The following is a 15,349-nucleotide window of genomic DNA, read 5'->3' on the forward strand; positions in this document are numbered from 1 at the left end:
GCTTTCCAGAGATCCTGGTCCAGACCCCTTCCTCTGGATGACAATGCACGCACTGAGTTAATTGGATTTATTAACTTGGTTACAACAAACCTCTACTGTTTTGGCTTATAGTCAGACAAATCAGATGAGTTACATTTATCATGGTACATTGTTATTGCACAGTGATTTAGACAATGACACTAAAAGTCACATGTAATATATATATATATAAAACATTTTTTTACCCCTGTTAGTCACACACTTAATACCTTTAAAAATACAATGTAATTAAATGTTCTTAGAGTGGAAGAGTTTATTTATTGATAAAAAAAAAAACAGATTATATCTATCAACCTTAGTAATTATTTTGAGATATGCACTTTCAAGTACCTTAGAATCCATGTGTTTCTACTAGTTTCTACTGTGAACAGTACACTTGTGTCCATACATCCACATTATATTTACATAAAACCTTGTAAAATTCCAACCTATTTATATAAGTTATGGAGTTAATTAAAAATTAAGTTAATTTAACTTGTGAAATTATAGTAGTGTGTGTGAAAAAGAGAGATTGAAGTAGAAATATCTTCTTCTGTCTTCTATGTCAAACTTTTCTGTGAATTCTGGCCATTAATGATGCCCACGAAGGCATCCGATGATATTCAGAAATACTCAGTGTGTATGCGAAATAAAAGTCTTTCCATGGGTTACTTGCTTGTGCTGAATTACTTATCTCTTGTATCACAATGTACATCAATTCACATGGACATGAATTGCCCAAAAATATTCAGTAAATACATTGTGGTGAAGAGAATACATAATGCATAAAATAAAGTACTTCACAATAATTAGCTAAGAGAACAATGTCATTATGTTACCATGAAAGTAAACACCTTGGGGGTGGGTATTTACATCTGAATTTTTACTCTGCATTTGTTGCAAAGATTTAAGTACACATAATTAATTTTGCCCTGTTTTAGCATCATTCATTTAAAGAAGCTGCTAGTGTCACCTGGCTTGCATGAACATCAATGACATCAGCATCAATGACAGCACAGCTAGCTTGCATGAGTGACAGCACAGCTAGCCTCGCATGAGAGGCACAGCACAGCTAGCCTCACATGAGAGGCACAGCACAGTTAGCTTGCATGAATAACAGCACAGCTAGACTGCATGAATGACATGCATGAATGACACAGCATGGCTAACTTGCTATCTTAGGGTCATTCACCAACAATTGAAAGTTTATGGATTTTTGCTGACCTGAATAGATTAGACATAACAGACCTATTTATACTGTCAGGGAAGTAATTAAGGAGTTTAAAAAGCATATGATGTGATGAACCCAATTGCACTTTGGACCCACACATAGTAAAAATGATGATTTTATAAGATAAAATGTCATCATGTACCTTTTGCAAGCTGTACATTTTTTTTGTAAAATGTATCTTAAGAAAGCCTACACTCTCCTGAAACCCCAGCAAATGTCTGAAGATCTTATGTTAAGTTATTCTCTGCAACCAACTGAACAGTCAATGGACTGTATAAACGTAGTAATTTTCTTTACTAATTTCTTTTCTTTACTATTACTACACTGTAATAAGAACACTGTAAAATGCTGTGCTAATGGCTGGCTTAAGTACATCACGAAAACCTTAATAGAAACATGTTCCAAAAAACACTCCTACATGAAATTTTGCATATTTTCCATTAGAATAGAGTAGATGTGAGTCAGGTACAAGAGAAGCTAATCTGTAACCGGTCATGAAAGAACAGCCTGCTCTTTGGCCAAACTCTAAAACCAGATGAGGGGCTCTGCGTGGCCCTGAAGTCATTACCTCTTCAAAGGTAATTAACACATGGCTTTTGTTTGACTTCGATCAGCCCCAGATTGCAAGGGTACAGATGGTTTGAGAACCGAACGACAGAGACTAAGAGCAAGGTGTGTTCCAATGTGCTTTCATGTCAGCAGGAAGCGCTTGGCCCTTGACCCCTCCCTGACCCCAAATCCACGCTGTCAACGCCACTTCCATGAGTGGCCCATAAAGATTAACATCTGGGAAGAGGGCTAAATCCACAACACAAATCTACGTCTTTCCACACCATAACATTTACTATATGGTTTTAAACATATGCATCAGGGGTTTTGTCTTCATTATATACATCAGACTAAACATTGTTTATTTTGACTGATACTATGTTCAGAACTGACTGGAATCATGAAGACTACTGCAGATGTGCTTGTGTTTTTACTTTGATCTGAGCTTCAACATGCTCTTTTTTTGTGTCTGCAATGTGAAGGGATGGTGAAGCAGGTGTGAAAACATGCCACCTGGTGCAGGTCTAGAAGAACTAGCTAAGAATGCTTTACTTTCTCTTGTTATCCTCAGATGAAGGAGAATAGTAGGCTGGCCCTTCAGGCTACAAGCTATGTTTCTTGGGGTCAGTCATCCCTTCACCTCTACTAGTCCAAACACATTCTCTACCAAGAATTTAAAGCAATAAGCAAATGTACAGTAAACAAACACAATATAAATGGCAAAAGCAATCTGTTTGGTCTCAGAATAAATCAGTCCCAGATTTAGAAAAATACCACAGTTCAAGCCCTACAGGTAATCCCCAAATTTCTATTATAAAATGAAAATCATCTCCATCTTATGAAATAGATAAAAACAATGAATGATGCAAGCATACTACTTATAAATCATGCAGACATGTAACAAAGATTAGTTCATCATGATAGAAAATGTGGCAGTACAATTTTGAATTATTATGCAGTTAAGGAATACATTGCATCTTGGCAAAACACTTGGATATCTACAAGATAACTGGTTTAATGCTCTCCTATGGTTCTCTGCAGGATATCGGAACTGCAGCTGTCAGCACACAGTCAACTTTTTGTTTTCATATGTGACAGGATTTGGGCCAAACCTGCTTTCAAAGTAATGTTTTTACTTGGGGTAAGCTGTCAATGTTGTTTTCAACTTTCCTTTTCTGTTTGTGGAAGTGAGATGGGACAGGAGAGTCAAAATGTTCCTCAACAGTGTGAATCCCATCACCCAGAATACCACCTTTTCACATGGTTCAGCACCTCTTAAACCTTTTAAAATCAACTTTACTCATTATAGGCATTAGTTGGACATTCAGTGTTGGCCAGAGGAGGAAGGGTTCCCTTTCTGAAACTTGGTTCTTCTCAAGCATTCTTCTTCATGCTCTCAGGGAGATTCTCCTGCATGTATTGTCTTGGCTTGATTATTAGGGAACTTAACATAGATTTTTTTGTATATATGATTTCTGTAAAGCTGCTTTGTGACAACACATTGTACAAAGCATTAAATAAATACATTTGAATTTAAACAGTCTGCATTACTGCATGAATGTATGTGTGTGTGTGTGTGTGTCTGTGGAGTACTGAACAGTGATGACAGACTTTCCTATAGGAGAACTCAACTTGTTCTTGGTTTTTATTGATTAAAAGTGTGTGTTGTCTTGCCTAAAGTCCTGTAGTGACTTATGTGATATCCCACAGGGCTAGACATTTAAGTAGATGCAATTTTCTTTTTATGACTGCTTTGGCTGTCATTCACCTGCAAGAAACAATACCACTTGTCTGGATAAATGTATCCGAATAATCAGAATAATCATAACTCAGAGCTGATTAATAAGAATAAGATCTCACAAGATAGAATTACCTCTGGGTTTTTATAATTGTAGCCATTTATAAGTAGTCTTATTCTTTAGACATGAGAACCCTGAGTCAAGCAAACAGATTAAAACTCACACAAACTATGATTTTTTAAATTTGCACAAAAAAAGTCACAGTAAATATATTCTGGTCATATGTAAAGCACATAAGAAGAAAGTATATGTATTACTTGTTATAATGTGCTATAATGCTATAATATTTCCATGTGCATAGATAGTGCTATTCAAACATTAATAACTTTCACAAAATCACAAAACATTAACAAACCTTTAACAATCTGAATACAGAATATGAATGGGTTCTGTAAGAAGAAAGTAAGTGGGCATTAGGCTAAAAAGGGAGGGTATTAGAGCATGTATAAGATACCTTTTTGGCTGCTGTAAGAAATCCCAATGCAGTTGGTAGCTCAGAATGGTTGTTTAAGAAAACCATGCCATAATTATTACAAAAAAAGTATCCTAAGAAAGGAAGTGCATGCATGGTCTAGTACTGAAGCACCCTCTACCTTTGAGAGCCCTCCACATACCCAAGGTCAAGGACCAAGCTCTAATGCCTCCCCAGCATCAACTTCCATTCCAGGAGTTCTAAGAGTCAAATGACTCTTAGATTATGAAGGACTATGACTCAGGTGAGTTGGATGGCATTAAGGACATGAGAAATGATAAATGTTTCATAGTCGCACACTGACTGACCACCCCTATAGTGCGTGTATTGCTGGATTACCGGCACCACCTACACAACCTGCTTTCATTCAAACAGAATATGAATGCCAACATTTTCCTCAGTGCCAAGAAGCTAAAGAAGGCCCTTTTAGCACAGCAGCTAAGGATTTATAGTGTCAAGTTGCAAAAACACACAAATTTGAGGTTTGTGCCTTTGATGGTTGGAATGTCCTATTGGTCTTTAGTGGAACATGTCTTCGTCCAGATGCATCAAAGCTCACAAATTTATTTTCCAGCTGTATTTGCATATGTAATAAAATGAACTGTGCTTCTTATGTATACATTTCATTCACAAAAATAAATCTTATATCCACAGATGTACCTGTTGATTTTGACAGGAATTGTCTTAGTCTTTGTTCAAATACTTAATTTCTTACCAAGATGTGGATTTCTTACATAATTCAGGGTTGTCATGACTCACTGAATGTAATTTCTACAAAAGCAAAGGCATGCAGCACCACATGCACCCATAAGAACATGTAATTGCTCTGGACATTACGTCTACCAAATACTGTAAATATAAATGTGCACCCAGTGAAAGCAAAGACCCCTATGAGACCTCCATATCCATTTATCCAATGACCAATGTTCTTTTGAGGGCTGAATTGAGCTTGTAGGTAGACACCATTAGTAGACCTTAATTGGAGGAGACATCACAGTAGCAGTCAGGGGGTTTGAGCTAAAACAAATGTAGTCAATGTGATCAGTTCTAATTGCTTTTTGATCTTTGCTTTTCCAAAATGATGCTTAATTGATTTTGTGAAGTGAAGGTGAAATGGTTTGGTTTTATACTATTTCTCAACTTTTTGTCTCTGTTCTCCAAAAGAAGATCACTGGCATGTCATATTGCCTCTTTCCATTTCTTCTTTTAAAATAAATAAATAAAGACACCAAACATCAAAGCTGGTCTTGGTTAATAAAAGAGGACCTCAAATATTTTCCATTATGTTTGAGATGGTTTTGGGTTTCTCCATGCAGAAGAATGACAACAGGCTGAAATAAGATGATGCTCTAATTGTACACTGTAGAGATTCAACAGACCAACTGATGACTATTCTTTGATGAGAGTAGCACAAAATGCCCCCTCCTCCCTTACTTTATGCTTATACACTCACTCACTCACAGTCATACAAACTCATGCCATCTTTAATGTCCTATCTGCCCTCCGCCCTACTGCATACTTAGAAGAACAGCACCCACTGGCTTCCATTATTGTCAAAGCTCTGTCCTCTAATATCTGTCCTCAGCCATGACACTGTAAATTTGGTGGCAACTATAAGTGCTTTGTGGCGTGTGCATGCACGCACGCGCACACACGTATAACTGTTGGGTAAAAGTCTTTGCTTCCAATATCTCGCCAAAGATTTAATTTAGTTTGGAGTCACTGATATACATGGACTCTGCTATCTAAGGCTTTTCATAGTGCTTTATTAAACCTACACATTAATTTCTTCATAACCCCCTTTTGTTCTTTAAGCAGTGTGAATAGGTCTGGTTCCACTCCAACATGACTTACTGCACATCATTTAAAGAGCATAGTGACTCTTTCCAAGTGTAATAATAGCTGTTCCAGGATATCTGGAAGTGAGAAATTAAGATAGAAACAGCATAACAGAGACAGCCTGATACAAGATCTCTTGGGATTACTACTTTTCTGGCTGGAGATACTTGTTTAGCTCAATTAGAAACAATTCAGATGAATCAGCCTATCTAGAGCAGTCAGGATGGCCTCATCCAAAAATAAAGTGAGCTGGTTTTTGAACTGGAAATAATGTTCTTTACCTTAGATGCCCTCTGCAGGGTGTTTCTATCTTTTCAGGCTTTTCACACAGAAATTGACCAGAGCCACCAGAGACAGATAATGAAGAAACTTAAAACCTTGTTTGTTATACAGATAGTTTTGAATAATAGGACTTGGACAAATGTATCTACAGAGAACACAACCAGAGAACAGGCAAGGTGCTGCTGGTATTTTGGGGTCATTACTGAGATTACGGTTGCCACTTCCTATTAAATGAAAGCTAAATGAACCCCACTGTTCAGAGTAGGACAAACGAAGATGAACAGTTTAAAAGTTCTTCACTGGCATTCCCCCTCTGTGCTAAACTGTAATTATAGTCATTCCTTCCCCTGTATAGTTTGCTTTCTAAGGAACAGATAAGGTGAAAAACAAGTCACAAAAATGTTGACATGTTGACAAGAGTTTCACTTTAAGACCAGAAACATGCAATCAAAATAGACCCAAAACAGGCCACTAAATGTTTTGATGTATTTGTTGGATCTCTCTTCCCCTTATAATTGCACTCTAGGAGACCCAGAATGTTGTAGACTAAACTAATTAACATGCATGACACTTAACCACAAAACCAATGCATTACTAATGCACTGTTCCAGCAGGTATGGATGGCATTTAACATCTGTGTTTAGTACTGCTCAATTCTAAACCAACAATCCTATGTTAATGATAGGGACTTTTTGCATGTTGTGCTGCAAAGTATGCCATTGTTAAAATGTGTAGCAAAATAAATTGAGCTTTGAATTGGAATTTGGAACAGCTATATCTGAATAGCACAAACACCATACCCTGGAGCGCTCCATTCACACAACTGGTGCATGAACTATTCATGAACTATTCTCATCTACTGCTGCACCTTTCTTCAGAACTAACACAATGCTGTTTTTACCATAATAATCCTCAGGGGGGCGCTCTATTAGTGCAAGGATTAAAAATTGCCAAAAAGTGCAGCAAAGGAAGAGATCACTATGTTAGTACAAGATAGCTTTCTTCTTTGACTGCAGTTTGCTTGGTCTCAATATAATCGCCTTTCTTCCATATATCTGTTGAAATTTACTGTTTAATTCTTACTTCATTGATGCATCCCTCTCCAGTTTTGTCTGTGAAGACACTGGAGAATCATTCAGTCTTCAAGTCAACTCATAGGCCAGACCTCGAGGATCTGCCAACAGTGGAGGATCGGCAGAAAAATCAGTTATGTGCTTGTTTTTTAGAACTCAACACGATTCATTCACCTGATAGAATGTAAAATCTGAGCCACAATACTGTCACATAAATAAACCCACCAACCACTTCATTATAAATAAGTATCTTATACCTACATGCTTACTGTTTACACTTACACTTTATAGGTACAGCGATCATCAGTTGCCTTGCGCAACTTGTCAGCCAGATATTTGGATGGTAGAGGATTTTCAACACAGCAGTGACACTGACGTGGTTACATGGTAGTATATGTTACACTGGTACAAGTGTTTCAGGCACAGCAGTGTTGTGGCAGGTTTTATGTAGAACATCTGCTGAAATGAGAGTGATTTGCCACCTAAAATATGCAGCTAGCAGTGTTACTATGGTCTGAAGCTTAGTTATGCTGACGGGATATAGTTAAAACAAACTGTGCACTGTTACAGAATGGACAGTTTATAATTGTATACCTACAAGGTGTTTCTACAAGGTAGGTATTTTTTTTTTAAGTGGTCTGAGTGTAGGGTTTGTGGTCCAAATAATTTATATATGTAATCATAAACTGGGAAAACAACATATCCACTGAACCCTGGAGTTTTTTTAATGCCAAAATCTTTTCATGTCATGGGAAACTGATGAATCTCTGTTGTTTTATATTGCTGGATGATTTTAAAAGCATTTGCAGTGTTCTTTGAAGTGGAGGGTGGATCTGCTTCTTCTCCATAGAAGTGTCATCACATTACTGCTAGCTTTCCCCCCCACTTTCTGTCTGGGTAGGCAGACTACTGCATGAAGCTCAGCAAAGCCACATTTCTCCCCAAGATTTGCACTTGATGTTAAAATTATTTTGCATTCTTAACCCACACTGTTAGATCAAAAGAAACAAAAAAAAACTATGGCTGTTTAAATTATAGCACAGATTTTGATGCACTGAACAGTTGCTATGAAACATCTTCTGCACCTGGAAATACATAAACTATTTTTATATGTTATTCTTTTATTTCATGTTATAGAGCTTATATATATATATATATATATATATATATATATATATATATATATATATATATATATATATATATATATATATATATATATACATACACACACACACACACCTCAGCCACCATGTCTTTGATGTTTTTGTCTAACTGTAGAAGATTAGTGAAGGATCCTTAAAAGGGATGTAGTCTCTGTATCATTCTGGAGGATTCTGACGTGTTTAAGTATAATATCAGCCACTCTTATTTGTAGGATGATAAGTCACCAAGGCACCAAGGGAATTCTTGTAGTCTTAACTGCAGATTGTATAGGTCAGTGCGTCCACTCTCTGAATAGGTAAAACATGAGCAAAGGCATCATCTACGACTTCCTCAGGAAACCCTGTTTTGAAGATATTCACACATTTCCATGTTTTTCTGGTGGAAGTGTTCATTCTCACTGCAAACGCATTTAAGTAGCTGTGAGTAAGGAACATTTTTACAGGCCTCGGGATGTGAAGAAATGTACTGCAAATAGGAATGACAGTGTGTAGGTTTATAATAGATGGTGGTATTTAAACAAGAATTAGCAAACTTCACTGAAAAATCCAAAAAGCCCATCTTCCTGCCAGGATGTGCTGCTTCATATATATTCAAGAACTGGGTGGAACCTGGAGAATTAAGCAATGCACAGTAGAAGACCTCAGACTGTTTGTGTAGCAAAACAAAAAATTTCATCAATGTATCTCAGAAATTTTAAAAGGTTCCTGTCCAGTATATTGCTAAACAATTCTCTACTATAGTATAGCACTACTATAGTACTACTGGACCTATTGCTCTTCCTGCCTGTTTAAACTGCTGTTTACACTGCAAGAAAGTTAGAATTAACTACTCAGGAACGATGTGTCCCATCAAAAGGTCTAAAATTTGTACCTACCAGACCAATCATGAATTTAAGTCCATTACAGATACTAAATATTTTTATGGTATTACCTTTTATAGGAAGAACAGCTCTGATATCATTCTACATTTACAGTCTACCATTCAATCCACTATAAATCATGCCATGTCAGCAGGACACCTCCCTGGTTTTGCACGAAATCTTATTGTAGATAATCCTTGCTGTAGCTGTTTTTATCATCTCCCTAAAATTCATAAGGACAATAATCCTGGATGTCCTATTATATCTATTTGTTCCTGCCCAACAGAAATATCTCTGAATATTTCTGAATGACATTTTTCAGACAACTGTTCAATCCTTACCTACATATGTTAAAGACTCCTCACACTTTCCACAAATCCTTGAATGCCTGAAACAACAAATGCTACCTGCCAACTCCTTGCTTTTTTTAATGGACATTAAAAGTTTGTACACAGTCATCCCTAATGAAGATGGCTTGAGAGCTTTAAAACATGTTCTTGATGAAAGACCTGAGAAAAATCCTCCCACAGATATGACTGATAAGACTGTCAGACTTTGTGTTAACTCTGAACTGCTTCACCTTTGACTCCAAGTACTATTCACAAATAAAAGGAGTTAATATGGGCACTAAAATGGGACCATCTTATGTAAACCTCTTTGCTAGATTCATTGAGAAACATTTTATGAGCATATTGGACCTGAACCCTTACAATTTCTGAGACATATTTATAACAATACATGGTATTGCTACAGACACATTAGAAGACCTCCAAATGTTCATTTATTTATTCTCCAAGTTCCACCCAGCTCTTACTATAGTACACTGCAAATACCTAGAATATATACCTATAGAGAAGGGGGGAGGGGGGGAATATATATATATATATATATATATATATATATATATATATATATATATATATATATATATATATATATATATATATATATATATATATATATATATAAACACACAAAGCCCCATCACTGATGTTTATCAGTTAGGAATAGTCATTAGATACTGATGGTTGTTTTTTAATGTATAATTTAATGTGCCTAGTCATATGAAACTTTTCATTTTGCTCCTCAATTGTGACAATGAAATCACACAGAGATGCACAAACCAGTGTATTCAACAAGCTCTGACCAAGGCATAATGAAGCATAACACAAATGACCACTAGTGTCAGGTTAAGAGTCCGCAGCAGTTGCTGGCACTACAGACCTGGCTCTCACCAGCATTTCTGCTTCCTAAGATGCTATATTTATTCTAATAAGTCTTCTCTGAGGAAGACCCAGTTTACATTAACACCAATCAAATTAAACTTTAACCATAACACTTTCGTAACAGCTATGAACTTTTGTTCCACCTCTAACATCCCCACCTGTACCGGCCAGCTCATGTGCACCTGAGCCTGTTTAAATATAACATACCTGACAAACTGTTGGTATGTTATATTTTAATAATTTTTTTTTTTTGGGGGGGTGTTAATGTGTTTGTATGTCTCTGACCTGTTGTGCAGGAGTCACTTCACCAGTCATCTGGGAGAGCGAGACATCATTCCACTTCTGGTGATAACACAGTGTCTCTGGGGTGAACAGGCCTAAGCAGGCTCAGGTGCATGTGAGCTGGCTGGTACAGGTGGCGGTGTTAAAGGTGGAACAGCAGCAGTGATAGGTGATGGAATGCGGTCAAATGAATCATGGGACTCAGGGTGGTGAATTCTGGGCATCTGCAGAGGATGGTATCACGGAATAAGGAGCCATCCACTTGTTTCACACAAGTTTTGCATTTCCACACCCCCATGCAATCGCCTTGCAACAGTTTTATTCTCACTGCTGTATCTCCGATAGCGAGTTTGGGGAGGTCTGTCTCAGCCTTGCCGTTGGCTTATGGATATCTGAGGAAGGAGGTCACATGTTTGAACTTCCAATCTGTTGCAAAACTACTGAAGTCAGAGCATGTGAACTGAGGTCCATTATCCATTCAGAATAGTGGTTTTCAGTTGTTGCAACTGCATGTCTGAGTGGCCACTGACACTGCAAAGTCACTGATCAATCATTTAGATACTTCGCCTGGAGAGCGTACTCCAAATCGTGCTGCAACTGCTGCTGTGGTACAGACAGTATGCTTCCAGCTGTGTGTCCAGCGCAATTGCAATGCATAGCGTGTTGCCTAGATACCTTTCTGGACCAGGCTTGTATACTACCTCAAGGTTGTAAGGGCCAAGAGCATGCAATGGAAGTGCTTTGGTGCACGTAAAAGCAGCTTGCTAAAAAAAAAAAATTGTGAACAGTGGAGAAAAAAAACAAAAAACAAAAAAAAAACCCAACAAAAAAAAAAAACAGTGGCTTGTGGTCCATTCACACGGTGAATTTTTCAACTCAGGAATTTTTTGGTCTGGTATTAGTTATAGGGCTGTTTTTTCAGACATCAAGTCTGAAATGTTTTTTTCAGATTTAGGTTTATGTTTAATCTGTGTCTGGGAAGCTTGCCCATAGAATTGATGCAAATTTATCAGTCCATTTGATGTCCTATACTGTGGGGGAGCTGTTATTCAAGTATTTCAAACCTGAGTACAACAATGAGTATACCATGTGTATTACCGGTGGCCCAGTCTCACTATGAAAGAAAAAGCCATGCTTTTCATGTATTTATGGTGTTTTTTCCAGTAATTTTGCAGGTGTCAAAGACTCTTCAACAGTGGATGTAATGCCACACCATGGGGGGTGGTGGTACAGTATTGAAAGCAAAAAACAGCAACAATAATGCAAAGCAGTGCTTTAGAGGGGTTCTTCAAAACATGATCTCAAGCTCCTGGGCTGAGCTTGAAATGTTAACTTAAGAAAACAAGCTGCCTAATGGTGGAGTATTTATGTATTTTCCTTTGGCCCTTTGAAGTGAGAGGCCATATTACATGTTGGCCTGACTCTGCTCTCTTCACACTGTTGTGACTGCAACAACTCAAGAAGGCTTGCTTTCACCTCGCAACTCCCCAGAGCCTCTTCACTGATTCCACTGAATTTATTATTTTTTTTAAAGGGAGCATTAGTTTCATCAAAGCAAAGGAAACTGATGACGAGATTTACAGATTGTCTGCTTCCTCAAGTCAACCTCAAATGTTTGTTTTTGATGAAATAGAATATGGAATATGGAAAGCTAAGAAGCCTGTTAAAAATCTTGAAAATAAGTGATAACTGATGGAATTAGAGCTTGATGTGATCAACATTTAAGAATTTCCGTTCTTCTTATTGTTATTTACCGTCCAAAAGATCTCCATCAAGTAGTGGCAAAACTGTAAATAGAAACACAGAAAGCAGTTCTAAACAAATATATTTGAAGTACTTAAACTTAACTCATCAAAAAATAAAGAAACTGGCGCTGTGCTTTATCAGGAAATCCATGGGCAAACAAATTAAAGTGGAAAGAGTAATCATTCTGACTCATTCATTCCTAAAGTCTTTACCTTGTTGCCTATGTCTACCATCAACAGCAGTCTCAGGAAAGTACTTGTACTTACCTATTGCCACCTGCATCTTCTTTAACTGGTAAAAAAGTACTGGAACTGAGAGGCCACTGCACATTATCAGTGGAAATGTTTTCTCTCTCGGTCAGCTGTGTATGAAAATTAAAGAGTAAGGTTCCCTGCTGACCTCAGTTTTGGGATCATGTTCCAGAGTATACATCAGGTCACAAATGTCTACATCCAGTTGGTCATATTTCATTTACAAAATAGTTTACTTGATCATTACGAGGTGGAAAACAGACATTTTGAATTGTCCTACGATTTCTTACTTGCCATTAAAAAACATCAATGTGACTTAGTGATAAGCATTCCCTTATATGTATGTGTGACCGGATTGCTTTCATCCTTGGCAGATAGGTCAGTCCTTTGAGGTTCTTACAGTTAAAACAACAACCTCGGTCAATACTATTTTTAATTACTCTCCTCAGAGTGCATTGCAAATGTTTATTTTTTTGATGGTTTATGGAGTCTTACATTGTAAGGATGTGTACTGTTACTTCAGTTCTATGTTCTGTGGACCATCTGTGGATTGCGTGATGGGATTTGAGGACACTTGTTCTCTTAGTAGAATTAAACAGGCACAGTCACGAGCTTTCACAGATGCCATGAGCAGGGCACAAGTGTCCCTGGCTCTCTGAACCTACTCACACACACATTGGCCATATATGTATGTATATGTGTGTGTGTGTGTGTGTGTGTGTGTGTGTGTGTGTGTAAAATATGGTTGCGATGAAGAAACTGACCTGTTGTAGTGCGATTCTTTTACATTGCTGTAAAAGTACAGGGAGTGAACATTTGATAAATGCAACCTCACATAGACCTTCATTTATCACCCAAGTGTGGCATAAACACTGTGAAATCTTTACACGGCAGCCAAAGTCTGTTTTAATCTTAATGAGTGGCTGCTCTGTGTTATAATAGCTTTTATGGTTACAGATTTATTTCATTTGAGGCAGGACTTGGTATTTCTTTAATGGGTGCTTTTTTTTATCTGGATTATGTTCATTTGTCAAAGCACATGATATAAAATTCTGTGAGGCACTGAAGTTCAGTTTTAGTGCTAGTACAAGACATAAAACTGTGAGATCCTTCACAAAAGTATTCAAGGCACACTTGGGACATGCAAAGGCATATTTATGCTTGCTGCAATGTTGAATTAAAGAGGTTGCGGACTGAGTAGAATGTGCTAAGGACACAATATTGCTTTGTTGCTAATCGTTAAGTATCCTGGCTCACATACATCGTCCAAGAAAACCCTGATGTCCTTTGTGGTAACAAATGGGAGATTTTTTACTATATTGCTAACAGAATAAACCATAACCAAAAATATAGATATGTTGGCTTTCATATAAAAGAGTAATTACTGTTTCTCCCAAATTTGCAGCAGCAGCAAGGTGCTCCTCTCTGCTAAATCTATAGATTCAGATGGAAAAGGAACATAATGAAGACTTCAGTGAAAACAGTCCAGATTTATGTTAAATAGAACGGGTAAACTGACATTAGTTTTAGCAAGCGTAATTTTGCTGGAGTTTGATGTCTTTCTCACATGTTCTATTGCTGAGGGGATTTACTAGAATCTGCCACAGTGAAGTCTGAGCTCCAGAGTCCCCCCCCCCCCCCCCCCCCCCCCCCCACACACACACTGTCTGGACATGACAGGCAGATATCCTAACACCCCTTCACATTCATTTACTAAATCTACTAAATCAAGTTAAAATGGGGTTTGGTTTTGGGAATCTAAACAAACTAGTGGAAAACCATTACTCATACATTAATATCTAAAAGTGCACATTACCAGTGATAACCAATGTAACAATAAGAAAATTCCTACTTATTTTGTTGAAAAGTTTATGATATAGTAAATGTGTGCAGTACATTGACATGGGGGATATTTGTTGTTTTTTTATTGTTATTGTTCAGGCTTAATATACCTCCTTTAAAAAGAACAATAAAGTAGCAACACATCAATCAACATGGTTTATTTCTGCCACGATGATGACAGTGTACCTTATCGTGCTCATCCAGAGTGTCTAACCCAAACCCTTCTGAAAAGTGTTTCACCAATATAAAATAAAGAAACAAATCTCTTCTCTATGCAGTCTTGCTCTTGAATCAAACAGTTTAAGTTTATTTTTTAACTTATTCAAGCCATTCATGCCATGCCTTCTTTAACAGTTGTAGCACCATGCAAATGTCTGCAGCTCCACATAATTAAGAAATAGCCATAGTAACTCCAGATAATCTTGCTTCAGACAAGCCTTATTTTGGTTTTATAAAGCAGTGTAGGAAACTACCTAATGTATGCAGTAGCAGAGCAAGGATTTCTGAACAGGCTGGATCTAAATATGGCACAAGAGGCCTATCTAGTCAATGAATGATTAACTAGTTAAAAAATGAATTAAATAATCAAATAAATGATTAAAAAAGATATTACATTTTAACCAATTTTCTCTCGTCACATCAGTTTTGAGTGAGATCATGTTGTTTGGGTCCACACCATGAAGTTTGGGTCCACTTTATGTCAGTAGTTGCAT

The sequence above is a fragment of the Electrophorus electricus genome, chromosome 1 (assembly GCF_013358815.1).
Source record: "Electrophorus electricus isolate fEleEle1 chromosome 1, fEleEle1.pri, whole genome shotgun sequence".
Lineage (NCBI taxonomy): Eukaryota > Metazoa > Chordata > Actinopteri > Gymnotiformes > Gymnotidae > Electrophorus > Electrophorus electricus.